The 16,244-nt window shown below is 40.6% G+C and overlaps 1 non-coding gene across 1 annotated transcript; it reads left to right on the top strand.

Annotated features, from left to right (window-relative positions):
- The first annotated feature begins 893 nt into the window (after nucleotides 1–893).
- Nucleotides 894–1,000, top strand: LOC142180428 (small nucleolar RNA R71). Its single transcript, XR_012709053.1, has one exon. It is a non-coding gene; the product is annotated as a small nucleolar RNA R71 (small nucleolar RNA).
- Nucleotides 1,001–16,244: the final 15,244 nt, after the last annotated feature.

Genomic DNA, 16,244 nt, shown 5'->3' with positions numbered 1-16,244 from the left:
TTTCTCCCTTTTTCTTTCTCTCAGCTTTTAACTGACCCTTCTTCTTTTTATCAACCTCATTCTTTAGCTGGTCTTCACTTTCTTTTCCAAATTTCCCATCATTTTGGATCAAGGTGGGATCTTTCAACACTTGCCCACTTCTCAAGGTTACATCATTCACTGTTTCTTTGGAATTTCTCTCAATATCAGCGGTGAGAGTTCCCGGAGCCCTCTCAGATAATATTGCTGCAATATGTCCCACTTGTATCTTCAGGTTTCGAAAAGATGTGCCCAACTCTTTCATAGCTGCTCAATAGGCGTCCAGCCTCTTATTTGTCTTAATAGTGAAGGCCTTCATTAGATCTTCTAGACCAAGCTGAATGGGTTGTTGAGGCTGAAATTGCTGTCTCTACTAATTTTGGTATGCTGGAGCTCCTTGTCCCTAGGGTCTAGAGTTATTTTGTTGCCAAGCGTTCTCAGTACCCCCAGGTGAACTCCATGAAAAATTGGTGTGCCTCTGACCCATTGCATTGAAATTGTAGTTTCCCGCAGCATTCACTTCCTCAGTTGAGGCTTGACACTCATGAGTAGAGTGTCCTCTTCCACATATATCACACGTTGCATGAGGCCCATTTTGTATTGAGGCTAAGGTTAGCTTCCGTATTTCTTTAGCCATAGCATCAAGTTGTACCTGCACAGATGTATTAGCATCAACCTGGTGAACACCAGTCCATCTTTTTCTTTCAGCACTCTCAGAGGGCCACTGATTTGCATATTCAGATAACTCATCAAGAATTGTAACTATTTCCTTTGGAGTCTTCTTCATCAACAGGCCTCCAACTGCATTGCTCAATGTTCTATGTGAGGCCGGTGTCAATCCATCCCAAAAGTCCTAGAGTTACATCCAGAGTTCGATTCCACTATGTTGACACTTTCGAACAATCTCCCTAAACCTCTCCCATGGTTCAAAAATAGTTTCTGTATCTTTCTGGCAGAAGTTATGGATTTCTCTTCTAAAGTTGTCCGTCTTAGCTGATGAGAAATATTTATCAAGGAATTTCCTGGTCATCTCCTCCCAAGTTCTAATTGATCTCGCGGGCAAGCTTCGAAGCCACTACTTTGCATTATCTTTGAGTGTGAAGGGGAATACCCTTAATTACACTGCATCACGTGACACACAATTGTATTGAAAGGTGTTCATAATCTCCTAGAAGTCCATTAGATGTGTATTTGGATCTTCGTTCATCTTCCCTATGAATACACAGCAATTGTGAAGAGTTTGAAGCAACCCAGGCATAGGATGCCCTTTAACTGACTGACGTCCACCTCTAGTTGGCTAGCCTCCACCCCTAACTGGTTGGGCAGATAGTATAGAAACTGGGGCTGGAATCATAACATGAGTACCTTGCTAAGATATACTACTCTAAAGTCTGGGACAATCCCTCCTTATATGTCTCAAATCACCATAACCCACGCAACCTCTCTACTAGCATAGTTCCTGGAACTGAGTCTGTACCTAACGACTAGAATAACCATTGTACGAACCATAAGGTGGAGGTGTATTGTAGGATGCATGCCCCAAACGAATACCATGGGAACTATAACCAACTGGAGCACCGTGAGAAGTCTAAAGTGCTGAGTGAACTAGCTTACTAGAATAGACTCTGCCAAAATGTCCATTGCCTCCAAATGAGGCACCACTAAATTCTCCTGAATGACGAGGCCTCTTATCTTTCGTGGCGCCTCTCCCTAACCATAGACTCACTCAATCCTCTATGTCATCTATATTATTTGCTGGAAGATAGTACTAGTCTCTCTCTCTCTGCATCCATACCGAGCTTAATTACAAAATTAATCCCCTTAATAAACCTTCTCACCTTCTCTGTCTCATAGGGAATCAATAAAGTTGCATAACGAAGATAACTCCACAAACTTCATCTCATGCTGAGTAACTGACATACGATCCTATTGCAGGTGCTCAAACTGACTACGCAACTCATCTCTCCTAGTTAGTGGAATAAACTTCTCCAGGAAGAGAGTAGAAAACTGAGTCCAAGTAAGAGGAAATAATCATGTGGGCCTACTTTGCTCATAAGTCTGCCACCATCTCTTGGCTAGCCATCTCAATTGAAACATAGTGAAATTAACTCTATAGGACTCCATAAGACCCAAATTACACAAAATCTCATGACATATATCCAAGAAATCTTGAGCATCCGCAGTGAGATCACCATCAAACCATGGAGGATCTAACTTCTAGAACATATCTATCCTCTTCTGCTCATTAGCAGACATAGCATGCCTAACCTCATGCCTAATACAGCAATAGGTTGAACTACCTCGGCTGGTGAAATAACTGGAACTCCCGAAGTCTAGAACATAGTAACGGCATGCTCTAGAGTGTGAGTAGTTGTGGTATGGCTCCCCCTCTAGCCTGAGAAGTAATTGGGATTGCAAGAATCATCTTGTCATGTGCCAAAACCTTGAAGTAACTCAGAATCCAGACCATGGTGTCCTGAAGCACTGGAGTAACAATAAAATCCTTAGGAGCCTGAGTTGGACCCTATGTAACAACCTTATTTGGAATGTGGTCCACCATTAGATTTATAGGTGGCTCCTAAAAAACGGCTCTAGCAAGAGCATGAGTAGCTGAGGGTGCTCCACCTCTAGTTATTGTTGCACTTGACCTAATCTGGACTCTAGCCCTACTCTGTCCCGACCTCTATCTCTAGTAACGGCTACAACCCGGTGCACTGGCTCATGCTCAGCTGCTGCTGAAGCACGTGTTCTCACTATTTCTGAGAAAATAAAAGAGCAAAGATTCAAATTTTAAGATAAAACAAAGGATGCACGAAAAGGAAAAAAGAAGTAAAGTTTCTTAGTTGTCTCATAGCCTCTCGAAGATAAGTATAAATGTCTCCATACCAAACCATAAGACTCTATAAGACATGCTCATGACCCGTAGAACCCTTGAACCTAGAGCTCTGATACCAACTTTTTCATGACCCAAAATCTCATCATGGTCGTGATGGCACCTAACCCAACATGCTAGGTAAGTCAACACCTAAATTCAACCATAACCAGACAAATAAAGGATAATTTGTTTTTATAATATAATAAAATATAAATAAGTCTCAAATCAACAATACCAAATGCAAAAAGTAGACAACAAACTCCCAAAACCGGATGGTACGAAGTCATAAGCTACTAAAATGAAATACAACTGAGTCTCATAATACAAGAGTAATATATGGAATAAGATAAACAGTATAAGGGAGAGAAGGGGACTACATCAGCTACGAATCAAGTACAAAAACTCACCACAAAGTCTCTAGATATAGCTACTAAATGCCCTCCTAATTGATGTTGGGATCAACACAAGAATCTGTACAAAAATATGCAAAAATGTTATCTAAGTACAGAACTACGTATACTCGGTAAGTATCAAGTCTAATCTCGAAGAAATAATAAAGAGATTTTTGACAAAAATATGATACTCGCCTTCACAATCTGAATAGTTCATAATAGCATGAAACATCAGAGAATAATCAAAATCACATATATAATAATAAAGAGCACAAACCAGAGATAGGATAAGTATGCTTCTCAAACAAGGCAATCAAAATTTAATTCAATCTCTATGTCTGCACATAAAGATAAAATGCTACAATTAACACCTATATGAATACTTCTATTTGAGTCTAGGATAATTATACATGCTCAAAACTCAATCATAATCAATATCCAGCGCATCTCATGTGCTCCAGCATGATCCAGCACATCTCATGTGCTCTAATATGATATGTGTATCACTTGCGCTCACGGGGACCAACGTAACATATGTGATCATCTAATTCTGAAGGAACAGATTCATATATAAGCGACGCACGAAAACTCATTTGTGTCATAATATATCAATATCAAAATAACCGCATGATATAACATGTCATGCCAAAACAATATCAGTATCCTCATAGTGTTCCGATGAGTCATAATTATATCAATCTATATCAAGATCTCCATCTCCAAGAATGTACACATATGCTCAAGAGATGACAAATAAGATGCACAGAGACATGATAAATAGAGATGCGAATATGTGCTCATGATATAAAGTATGACTACGACTAAATTAATATATTAACATCTCAAGACTAGTTCATCATGCCCAATAAAATATCAAAAGTCTAAACATGATATCTAGCACACAAAAATATACTCATGTATTCATACAATCAAATAAAGCAGTAGTCAAGACGAGCATACAACAACAAGGCATAAAAAAAGCCTAATACTACCCCAAACATGGTATAGCTTTAGTATATGTATATACGCTCGTCACCTCGCATCAAGGCATAAGGAATCCTAATACTACCCCAAACATCGTATAGCCTTAGTGTATGTATATATGCTCGTCACCTCATATATAAATCACCTGCAAATCACGTACCATGTACACATAGGTCCATTTTTGAAGAAACTTTTCTCTTAACAAGGTTAGACAAGAGAGTTACGTGTTTCTGGAATAGCTGCAACCCTCAAATACTATTTTTCCTTTTATATTATCCTGAAAATGACCAAAATCTATTCAAACAACACTTAACAAGGTCAAATAAAGTCATAAAAACTAATTCTAAAAAATAAAGCTTCAATCTTTAATTAAATCTCAAAAGTCAACAGAAGTCAACCCAGGACCACATCGTCAAAACTTAAGTCCAAGGCCTAATCCCATTAATCCATAACCCCACGAGTCCAAATATGCGATTAGTTTTCAAATCCAAGTCCAATTCGGTATTAAAAACCTCATAATACACTCTCTTAAGTTATTCTAATGATTGACCGGTTATTTTGAGTATTTTAGCCTTGTTTCCCTCATTTTATGCTTTACATATATGTGTTTGTGATTATGTGACTTGGGGTATTGGTTGGTTTAGTTTCGGTAGAGTTTTGGGTTGAATTGGGACACTTAGTACCTTGGTTGGAGGCTTAAGCTGTAAGAGTTGACCGGTGTTTGACTTTTATGTAGATGACCCTAGAATGGTATTTTGATGGTTCCAATATTTTTGTATGGTGATTGTGGACTTAGGTGTATGTCTGAATTTGGATTTGGAGGTTGCTAGGTTGATTTGGTTCTATTTAACGAAAGTTGGAAAATTGAAAGTTTGGAAGGTTAACAGTTTAACTGGGAGTTGACATTGATGATATCGGGTTTGGATTTTAGTTCTGAGAGTTGGAATAGGTCCAATGTGTCATTTAGGACTTGTATGCAAAATTTGAGGTCATTCTGAGTTGATTTGATGTGATTTGGCATGAGTTTTGGAAGTTAGAAGTTCATTAGTTCCTTAGGCTTAAATTAAGGTGTGATTCATGGTTTTGATATTGTTTTTGAGTGATTTGAGGCTCGAGTAAGTTCGTGTTATATTTTAGGATTGGTTTGTGTGATTGGAAAGGGTCCTGGGGGCCTCGGGTGTGTTTCGGATTGATTTTGGATCATTTTGAGTTAGGTGGCTAAACATTGCTGAGTTTGGTGTTTTCGCATCTGCAGAATTGTGGTCACAAATACAAAGCCGCAGAAGCGGTTGGTGTTACATAGAAGCGGACTAGGCTAGAGGCAAGAGGAAGTACGCAGATGCGAAAGTTGGGGCGTAGAAGCGAGCCCGCAGATGCGGAGAAGGGGCCGAAGATCGAGATGTCGAGAGTTTAAGTGGGACTCGTAGATGCTGGAGGTGACAGTTTGTCTGCTAATGTGGAAATGCTGGGCAGAGTATTAGCTCGAAAGGTTTGTCTATTTTCTCATTATTTGGAGTTGCGGAGCTCACCTAGAAGCAATTTTGGAGGGTTTCTCACTACAATTGAAGGGGTAAGTGCACTTTAATTAATTTTGATGTTAGATATTGATAACCCGTGGATTATTACACCTAGTTTATGTAAATTATATGTGGAATTTGGGGGATTTTGACTATGCTTTTGGAGAGTAAAAATTGATGATTTGAGGATCGATTTGAGGTTGGATTTGGATGAAACACACATAATTGGACTTGTATTGGATTGGGTGTTCGGAATTTGTGAGTTTTATTGGGTTCTGGTGTGCAAACCTAGGGTTCACCTTTTGGGTTGACTTTGTATAATTGCATCAAGATCTTAGCTTTATCATTTAGGGTTGTTTTCTATGTCTTCTATTGATATTATTAAGTTGTTTCGGATAGATTCGAGACGTCCAGAGGTTGATTCACATGGGAAAGGCTTTCTAGAGTACTAATTTAGCTTTCTGGACCACTTACATATGATTATGTAATAAGAAGGATACATTATGTTGGTACTCGGTTGAGTAAGGTAGCGGGTGCCCGTCGCGGCCCATCGGTTTGGGTCTTGATAATTATCCATACTCAGGGTAGTGTTTAGGCTATTATATGACTTGAATCGATTGCTAGGCTTCATGTTATCATACTTCTTATGTTGTATTCCCTTCGTGAGCAATTTGGAATCATGTTAGAGATTATTTGTTGATTGATCTCATGTTCTAATGTGTTAGTTGCTGTTCTTGTGGCGTAACCGCATGACTAGAACTGTGGTAGCACACTTCGCACATGCCTACACTTTAGCATGTCACTTATATCAGTCTACGAGTATGTAAATTGATATCTGTTGTTCATGTACATGTATTCTATATGTTCTTCCTGTGTGTTTTGGACTGGGTTAATAGCACGTGAGTTGACCGTGTGGATCTGAGTTATGTTAGCACATGAGTTATCCGTGCGGTGATTATTTATGCACGTGAGTTATCCGTGCGGCATGTGAATAAGGATCCATCCTCCTAGGGTCACCCTCTCTCGTTTCACTCTTAATGTTGTACACGCGGTAAGAGGAAAACTTGCCAATGTGTGTTGTGGTTATTGCATTTCTTCTCTACTTGTAATTTCCTTTGGATGTATACATGTTTTATTCGCAGATCTTCTCTATATGCTAGATCAGAATTGTATACATGCCTTATTTTGCATATCATCTCTATATGCTGGATTGTTTACTAAAACAGAGCATGTTACATTACTTTTGTGAATTGTGGAGGCTTTAACTGTAATTTTTTACTTGATATTATTATTTTTTATGTACATGTGAAGTTTATGGACTATGCAGGTTATTAACGAGTATTATTAATGATTCTTACCTCTATTACCTCGGTTAGCTTTAATACTTGCTGAGTATATGGGGTCGGTTGTACTCATACTATACTCTGCACTTAATTGTATAGATATAGTTATTGGACCGAGCCGTGGTTAGCTATGATTCATTGTTGAGGTTTGGCAAAGAGACGAGGTAGAACTGTATTTCGGTTGTAGTATCTAGTGTCTCTTTTCACTTATGTATTGTTGCTTTCATTCAGACAGTATTTTACTTTGTATTTCATACTTGTACTTCCATTTTAGAGCTCTTGACTCTGTATTTACTAGTTCTAGGGGATTGTTATGTATCAATGTTATTATTTTTATGTTATTGGCTTTAGACTTGTATTATTCTCATTATTCCTATTATCTTGTTCTGATTTTATTATGTTTGTCCTGTATAGCAATTGCGTTAGGCGCCATCACGACCAGTTGGTGGTTTTGGGTCATGATAAGTTGGTATCAGAGCCCTAGGTTCATAGGTATTATGGGTCATAAGAAAGTTTGGTAGAGTCTTGCGGATCGGTATGGAGACGTATGTGCTTATCTTCGAGAGGCTACCGAACTGTTAGGAAAATCTTTACTTTCCTGCATTCTTGTCGTGCAAATTTGTTATTTCTGAAGTTTTAACCTTTACTCTTCTATTCTCTCATAGATGATGAGGACACGCTCAGCCAGATCAGATGGAAAGGCACCACAGCCTCTAGGCAGGGCCCGCACTACATCTAGAACAGCACATATGGAGCCACCAGTTGCTCCAGTGGAGGAGAAGGTTCAGGATACTGTTGAGGCGGTGGGACCAGCTCAAACACCGGCATACCTGTTGTTATGCCTGGACTTCAGGAGACCTTGGCCCAGATTTTGAGTGTGTACACGAGCTTGGCTCAGGCAGGCATGATACCAGCTGCACCAGCTACCTCTCAGGCTGGGGGAGGAGCCCAGACTCCCGCCGCCCGTACATCGGAGCAGCTAGCTCACGGTTATCAGACACCAAGGGTGTTGCCAGTTCAGCCAGTAGTTGCTGCTAGGGCCGAGGTTGGACCTTCTTTGACTGATGAGGAGCAGAAAAGGTTAGAGTGGTTTTAGAGACTTTGTCCCCCCCAGTTCAGTGGAGGAGATTTAGAGGATTCTCAGGGTTTTCTTGATTAGTGTCACCAGATGCTTCGCATAGTGGGCATCATGGACTCCAATGGAGTTGACTTCACTACTTTTAATCTCATAGGCCATCCTACAAGTGGTGGCAGACCTATGAGTCAAGCAGGCCAGCTTAGAGAAGTTTGTTCCACAGATTTGTAGAGAGGAGCCGCGTAGAAATTTTTAGCATCTACGCCAAAAGGGCATGACTGTGACTTTGTATGATATGAGATTCACGGATTTGGCACATCACACAGCATTTTTGGTCCCTATTGAGAGGGAGAGGATCAAGAGGTTCAATAATGGCCTCAACTATGGTTTACAATATATGGCTCGAGAGTCTGAGACGGATGCTAGATTTAATCAGGTGGTTGAGATTGTTAGACACTTGGAGCATGTTCGCAGGCTTGAGAGGGAGGAGTGGGAGGCCAAGAGGTCCCATGGTTCAGGTGGATTTGGTGGTGCCTCATCTGGAGGCCAGCCACATTACAACAGAGGTCGTCTTTTTAGGCCGACTCAGGCAGCTCGTCAAATTCCCCGTGGTTCTTTAGTTAGCCACAGTTCATACAGTGCTCGCTTAGTTCAGTCATCATTTAGTGCAATGCTGGCACAGAGTTCTTACTGTACTTCATCTGCTTAAGGTTCCTCAGGCAGTTATTCGGTTTGTCATGGTCAATCGCAGGGTCAGCAATCTCGTCAGAGGAAGGGTTGTTTCGAGTGTGGAGACTTAGGTCATATCAAGAGGGATTACCCCAGACTTCTTAGTACTGCACCATAGAAGATCACACAGCCTATGGTTACGGCATCAGTAGCTACACCACCCGAACAACCAGCTAAGGGTGGGGCTCAGTCCGCTCGAGGTAGCCATAGGGGGGTTAGTCAGGTGGTGGACAGGCTTGTTGCAATGCTTTTCCCACTAGGTCAGAGGCAGTTACTTCTGACATCGTGATCATAAGTATCGTTTCAATATTCCACATAGATACTTCAGTTTTATTTGACCTTTGTTCCACTTACTCTTATGTGTCATCTTATTTTGCTCGTTATTTGGATATGCCTCGTGATTCTTTATATATGTATCTTCATGTATCTAAAGCGGTGGGTGATTCTATTATGGTGGATTGTGTATATCGGTCATGTGTAGTTACCATTGGGGGTTATGAGACTAGGGTCGATCTTTTGTTGCTCAGCATGGTTAATTTTGAGGAGATTTTGAGTATGGATTAGCTATCTCCGTACCATGCTATTCTTGATTGTCACGTTAATATTGTGATATTGGTGATGTCGGGATTTCCTGATTTGGAGTGGAAAGGTTCTCTTGGTCACACTCCTAGTAGAGTGATTTCATATTTGAAGTCTCAATGGATAGTTGAGAAGGGGTGTTTGGCGTATTTGGCTTTCGTGAGAGATGTTTATGCTGATACCCCTACTGCTGAGTCAGTTCCAGTAATGAGGGAGTTCCCATATATGTTTCCTGCATACCTATCGGGCATGCCACCTAATAAGGATATTGATTTTGGCAGGGGCGGAGCTAGAATAGGACTTGCAGATTTGGCAAAACCTAGTAGTAACTTTGGTCCAAACCGTGTATTTATCTTAAAAATTTATTAAATATGTATAAATCATTTAACACCCAGTAAAATAAACGAACTAGAATCTCGAACAGACAAGCTTTAAATATTGACTCCACCTCTGGATTTTGGTATTGATTTGGTGTCGGGAGCTCAGCCCATCTCTATTCCACCATATCGCATGGGGTGGAGTTGAAGGAATTGAAGGAACAGGTACAAAAATTGCTTGATAAGGGTTTCATCAGGCCTAATGTGTCACCTTGGGGTGCAACGGTTCTATTTATGAAGAAGAAAGATGGTTCTATGAGGATGTGCATTCACTACAGGTAGTTGAACAAGGTTACTATCAAGAACAAGTACCCACTACTGTATATTGATGATTTATTTGATCAGTTTCAGGGTGCTAGGGTATTCTCGAAGATTGACTTGAGATTGGGGTACCATCAGTTGAAGATAAGGGCTTCAGAAATTCCTAAGATGGCTTTTAGGACCCGTTATGGCCACTATGAGTTCTTGGTGATGTCTTTTAGGCTAACCAATGCCCCAGCAACTTTCATGCACTTGATGAACAACATATTTCGGCCTTATCTGGATTCCTTCATCATAGTTTTATTGATGATATATTGGTGTGTTCTCACGGTCAGGGGGAGCATGAGCAGCACTTGAGGATCATTCTCCAGACTTTGAGAGAGAAGGAGCTATATGCTAAATTCTCCAAGTGTGAGTTCTGGTTACACTCGGTGGCATTCCTGGGTCACATGGTGCCCAGCGAGGGGATTAAGGTGGATCCAAAAAGGATTGAGGCAGTTCAAAGTTGGCCCACACCGTCTTCTACTACAGAGATCCCGAGTTTCCTTGGGTTGGCTGGGTATTATCTGTGGAGGGATTTTCATTTATAGAATCCCCATTGACTAGATTAACGTAGAAGGGTTCCCCATTCAAGTGGTCTGATGAGTGTAAGGAGAGCTTTCAAAAGCTCAAGACTGCCTTGACTACAACTCTAGTTCTGATTTTGCCTACAGGATCGGGTTCTTATACAGTCTATTATGATGCTTCATAGGTCAGCATTGGGTGTGTGTTGATGTAGGATGGTAGAGTGATTACTTATGCTTTGTGTCAGTTGAAGCCTTATGAGAAGAAATACTCAGTACATGATTTGGAGTTAGCATCCATTGTTCACGCGCTCAAGATTTGGAGGCATTATCTTTACGTTGTGTCTTGTGAGGTGTTCACGTATCATAGGAGTCTTCAGTACTTGTTCAAGCAAAAGGATCTGAACTTATGGCAACGGAGGTGGTTAGAGCTACTAAAGGACTATGATATTACTATTCTTTACCATACAGGGAAGGCCAATGTGGTGGTCGACGCTTTGAGTAGGAAGGCTGGGAGAATGGGGAGTCTTTCTTTTATCCCAGTTGGGGAGAGACTGATAGCTTTGGATATTCAGGCTTTGGCCAACAGGTTCGTGAGGTTGGATATTTCGGAGCCTAGCAGGGTTCTTGCCTATGTTGTATCCCGGTCGTCCTTTTTTGAGCACATCAAGACACATTGGTATGATGATCCCCACTTGCTTGTCCTAAGGGACACGATTTAGCATGGTGATGCTAAGGAGGTTACTATTTGTGATGATGGTGTGTTGAGGCTTCAGGGCCGAATTTGTATGCCTAATGTGGATGGGTTGTGAGAGTTGATACCTGAGAAGGCCCATAGTTCGCGGTATTCCATTCATCTAGGTGTCACAAAAATGTATCATGATTTGAGGCAGTACTATTGGTGGCAGAAGATGAAGAAGGATATTGTTGAGTATGTTGCTCGGTGTTTGAACTGTCAACATGTTAAGTATGATCATCAGAGACCTGGTGGTTTGCTTCAGAGGCTAGATATTTCGGAGAGGAAGTGGGAGTGTATCACTATGAATTTTGTGGTTGGACTTCCATTGACCTTGAGGAGATTTGATGTAGTGTGGGGCAATGTAGACAGACTAACCAAGTCTACACACTTCATTCCAGTCATGACTACCTACTCTTCAGAGCAGCTGGCTCATATTTATCTTCGTGAGACTGTTCGCCTTCATGGTATGCCCGTATCTATTATCTCAAATCGAAGCACTCAGTATATGTCGCATTTTTGGAGAGCAGTGCAGTGTGAGTTGGGCACACATGTGGAGTTGAATACGGCATTTCATCCCCGGATGGACGGGCGGTTTGTGCTATTGATTTCGAGGGATCATGGAATCAGTTCTTGATTAATGCAGAGTTCGCCTACAACAATAGCTATCAATCGAGTATCCATATGGCTCCTTATAAGGCCTTGTATGGGAGGCGATGTCATTCTCCGATTGGTTGGTTTGATCCTGGGGAGGCTAGGTTGTTGGGCACTGATCTAGTTCGAGATACTTTGGATAAGGTGAACTTGATTCAGGAGCGGCTTCATACAGCGTAGTATAGGTAGAAGAGTTATGCTAACAGGAAGGTTCGTGATGTGACATATATGGTAGGTGAGAAGGATCTACTCAGAGTTTCGCCCATGAAGGGCATGATGAGGTTCGGCAAGAAGGGCTAGTTGAACCCTCGGTATATTGGTCCTTTTGAGGTGCTAGAGAGAGTTGGAGAGGTGGCCTACAAACTTGCCTTGACACCTAGTCTATCGGGAGTTCACACAATATTTTATGTTTCCATGCTCCGGAATTACTATGGGGATCCGTCACATGTATTGGACTTCAGCACGGTGCAGTTGGACGAGAATTTGACTTATGATATGGAGCCAGTGGCCATTTTGGACCGGTAGGTTTGAAGGTTGAGTTAAGAATATAGCATCGGTGAAGGTTCATTGAAGAGTCAGCCAGTCGAGGAGGCTACTTGGGAGACCGATCAGGAGATGCGGAGTAGATATCCTTACCTTTTTTAGACCCCTGGTATGATTCTAGACTCGTTCGAGGATAAATATTTGTTTAAGAGGGGAGAATGTAACGACCCGATCGATTATTTTGAGTATTTCAGCCTGTTTTTCCCCATTTGATGCTTTACATATATGTATTTATGATTATGTGACTAGCAGAATTGGTTGGTTTGGTTTCGGGAGAGTTTTGGGTTGAATTGGGACACTTAGTCCCTTGGTTGGAGGCTTAAGGTGTAAAAATTGACCGGAGTTTGACTTTTGTGTAGACAAACTCGGAATGGTATTTTGATGATTCCAATAGTTTCATATGGTGATCGTGGACTTAGGTTTATGTCCGGATTTAGATTTGGAGGTTCCTAGGTTGATTTGGTTCTATTTGGCGAAAGTTAAAAAGTTAAAGGGCTGGAAGGTTCATAGGCTTGACCAGGAGTTGACTTTGTTGATATCGGATTCGGATTTTGGTTTCGGGAGTTGGAATAGGTCCATTGTGTTATTTAGGACTCGTATGCAAAATTTGAGGTCATTTCGAGTTTATTTGATGTGGTTCGGCATGAGTTTTGAAAGTTCATTAGTTCCTTAGTCTTGAATTGAGGTGTGATTCGTGATTTTGATATTGTTTTGAGTGATTTGAGCTCACGAGTAGGTTCGTGTTATATTTTGGGATAAGTTGTTGTGATTGGACGGGGTCACGGAGGCCTCGAGTGTATTCCGAATTGATTTCAAATTATTTTGAGTTATATGGGCATTGCTAAAGATTGTTAAGTCTTGTGTTCTCGAACCGCAGAAGCGGACTGGGCTGGGGGCAAGGGGAAGTCCGCAGATGCGAAAGTTGGAGCGCAGATGCGAAAGTTGGGGCACAGAAGCGAGCCCGCAGATGCGGGGGAGGGATCGCAGATGCGGTAGGTCGGGAGTTTAAGTGGGACACACAAATGTGAGATTTTGTTCGCAAAAGCGAAGCCGCAGATGCGGCAGTTTGTCCCCAAATGGGGAAATGCTGGGCAAAATATTAGTTCAAAGAATTTGTCCATTTTCTCATTATTTGGAGTTGTGGAACTCGGCAAGAGACGATTTTTGGAGGCTCTCTCACTATAACTGAAGGGGTAAGTGTATTTTACTTGATTTTGATGTTAGATATTGATTACCCACGGACTATTACACCTAGTTTATGTGAAATAAAGGTAGAATATGGGGAGATTTTTGACTATGGTTTTAGAGAGTGAAAATTGATGATTTGAGGGTCGATTTGAGCTTGTATTTGTATGAAACACACATATTTGGACTCATATTGGATTGAGTGTTCGAAATTTGTGAGTTTTGTCGAGTTTCAGGATGTGGGCCCGGGGTGGAATTTTTGGGTTGACTTTATATAATTGTATCAAGATCTTAGCTTTATTGTTTGGGGTTATTTTTTATGGCTTCTACTGATATTGTTAAGTTATTTTGGCTAGATTCAAGCCGTACGGAGGTTGATTCACGCGGGAAGCGCTTTCTAGAGTAATGATTTAGCTTGCTTAAGGTAAGTATCTTACCTAAACTTGGTTGAGGCACTAGTTGCGTGAGTTATTAGTGATAGCTACGTGCTATGGGTGGCACACATATGAGGGGATTGAGCCCATGTGCGTACACCGGGGTCTTATCCATGCTCGGCGTAGTGTTTAGGCTATTATATGCCTTAAATCAATTGCTAGGCTTCATGTTATCATACTTCTTATGTTGTATTCCCTTCATCAGCTATTTGGAATCATGTTAGATATCATTTGTTGATTGATCTCCTGTTCTAACGTGTTAGTTGCTATTCTTGTGGTGTAACCGCCTAACTAGAACTGTGGTAGCACACTTCGTACATGCTTACACTTTAGCATGTCACTTATATCATTCCATGAGTATGTAAATTGATATCCATTATTCATGTACATGTATTTTATATATGCTTTCTGTGTGATATGGACTGGGTTGATAGCACGTGAGTTGTCCATGCGGATCTGAGTTATATTAGCATGTGAGTTGTCCGTGCGGTGGTTATATATGCACGTGAGTTGTCCGTGTAACATGTGGATATGGATTCATCCCCCTAGGATCACCCTCCCATGTTTCTCTCTTGATAGTGTACATGCGATAAGAGAAAAATTGGCCAATGTGTGTTGTGGTTATTGCACTTCTTCTCTACTTGCAATTTTGCTTGGATGTATACATGTTTTATTCGCACATCTTCTCTATATGCTAGATCAGGAATATATACATGCCTTATTTTGCATATTTTTTCTTAATGCTGGATTGTTTACCGAAATAGAGCATGGTATGTTATCTTTGTGCACCGTGGAAGATTTATCTGTAGTTTATGACTTGATATTATTATTTGTTGTGTACATGTGAGGTTTATGGACTGTACAGGTTATTAGCGAGTATCATTAATGATTCCTGCCTCTATCACCTCGCTGAGGCTAGTTATGATACTTGCTGAGTATATGGGGTCGGTTGTACTCATACTACACTCTGCACTTAATTGTGCAAATCCGGGTGTTTGACCGAGCCGTGGTTATTTGTGATTCGTTGCTGGGGATTGGCAAAGAGACGAGGTAGAACTGCATTTCGACTGCAGTCTTTGGCGTCTCTTTTAACTTATGTACTATTTTTTTCATTCAGACAATATTTTAATCTATATTCCATATTTGTACTTCCGTTTTAGAGCTCATGACTCTATATTTACCAATTATGAGGGATTGTTATGTATCGACGCTGTTATTTTTATGTTATTGGCTTTAGACATGTATCATTCTCATTATTCATGTTATCTTATTCCGCTTTTATTATGTTTGGCTTGCCTAGCAAGTGTGTTAGGCGCCATCATGACCGGTAGGTGATTTTGGGTCGTGACAGTTTTAGACAAAAACATCAAATTTCTCTCTTTAAATTCTTGATTTATCTGTGAAAATCTATAGGGAATTATGATATATAATCAAAGCCAAGTATCAGGCATCAAACCAAAAATCTCAAATTTCTTAATTTTAAAATTTCAACTTTCGACTAGAAGTGTCGAATCGACTTCGGGCCACCTGAGACCCGAACCGAGCATATGTACAAGTTCAAAATTATCATATGAACTTAATGGAATCTTAAAATCACCAATCCGGAGTCGTTTGATCATAATGCTGACTTTGGTCAACTCTTCAATCTTAAACCTCTAGCTAGGAACTAAGTATTTCAAACCACTCCCAAACCCTTCGAAAATTAAATCATTCATACGCACAAGTCATAAATTAACAAAATAACCGATGGGAATCATCAAATAAAGGAATGGGATTATAGAACTAAAAACTGTCTGGATCGTTACAATTTCTTTACGTATCCATTCCCTAATCTATTTTCTTAGAAAAAAATGATTCCATTCACGCTAGCATTCGGTTCCTTTTTTTTCTTTACATGCTAAAAGTTTGAATGTATCCTCTTAAGCTTGGCCAAATATCTATATAACCTCTCTCATTTTGGTAATAAGCTTTAACTCTGC

Source organism: Nicotiana tabacum, chromosome 4 (genome assembly GCF_000715075.1).
Source record: "Nicotiana tabacum cultivar K326 chromosome 4, ASM71507v2, whole genome shotgun sequence".
NCBI classification, from domain to species: Eukaryota; Viridiplantae; Streptophyta; class Magnoliopsida; order Solanales; family Solanaceae; genus Nicotiana; species Nicotiana tabacum.
Note: the sequence above shows the minus strand (reverse complement) of the source record. Positions and strands in the feature narration are given on the sequence as shown.